Source organism: Cydia amplana, chromosome 11, assembly GCF_948474715.1.
Source record: "Cydia amplana chromosome 11, ilCydAmpl1.1, whole genome shotgun sequence".
Lineage (NCBI taxonomy): Eukaryota > Metazoa > Arthropoda > Insecta > Lepidoptera > Tortricidae > Cydia > Cydia amplana.
Genome location: NC_086079.1, coordinates 4,531,445 through 4,532,400, shown reverse-complemented (window position 1 = coordinate 4,532,400; position 956 = coordinate 4,531,445). Strand labels below are relative to the sequence as shown.

General features: G+C 33.2%; 1 non-coding gene across 1 annotated transcript; it reads left to right on the top strand.

Moving 5' to 3' along the window:
• Positions 1-227: 227 nt before the first annotated feature.
• Trnav-cac (transfer RNA valine (anticodon CAC)) lies at positions 228-300 on the top strand. Its single transcript has one exon. It is a non-coding gene; the product is annotated as a tRNA-Val (tRNA).
• The last annotated feature ends 656 nt before the right edge of the window (positions 301-956 follow it).

Genomic DNA, 956 nt, shown 5'->3' with positions numbered 1-956 from the left:
TTATACTTGGTCAAGCAGATCTTGTCAGTAGAAAAAGGCGGCAAATTTGAAAAATGTAGGCGCGAAGGGATATCGTCCCATATAAATTTTTAATTTAGCAACACAATTTTTAATTTTTGAGCAAGCTTGACCAAGTATAATTATTAATTATTGCAGTAATCGGACGAAAATGCCAGATTTTAAGTAACTTGTATCAAGTGAACAGATATTTCGGTAAGTGATAGCAAGTTTCCGTAGTGTAGCGGTTATCACGTGTGCTTCACACGCACAAGGCCCCCGGTTCGATCCCGGGCGGAAACAGTGCAAATTTTTGTATTTTTATTTTACTTTAATATTTACTAACTTTTATGATTTGGTTAGGATTTTAAAATAATACTTGGTAAAATAAAACAGACAATAATTACATATACATAAATCAATTATTTTTGCCATACTTTTTGAAGTGAAAACTTCTTTAGCGGCGCTGGGCACTTTTTGAGGTGGGGTAAAAATGATAAACTCGAGACAGCGTAAGGCGATCACGTGACCGTAAGCCCCGTAAGGAGGCCACTCATAATTTAAATGGCATTTAAATCAATAAAGAAAAACTTAATGTTATTTGACATTTATGTTGCGGACTCCTTTTCAAGACTCTTTACCTATGTTCAAATAATTTGACGTTGACATGTCAATGAAAAAGTGTGATCTTATTTGAGAATGATAATAATATATAATAAATAAATAGAATACCTCCGCTAAACGTATGTATCGTGTTACCGGGCGTCGGTAACATAGTGAGGTGAGTTTTCACTTCTATCGGCACTCCCGGAGTGCTCCGTTGTTGCTTGTTTAATATATTATGTATTATTAGGTATGTGTATAATTATGTATACATATGTAAGTAATAACTATTGGCAAATATATGGCAGTTTTATTTGATTTTTTATGCAGACATTAAATTAATTGTTTTCATAAAA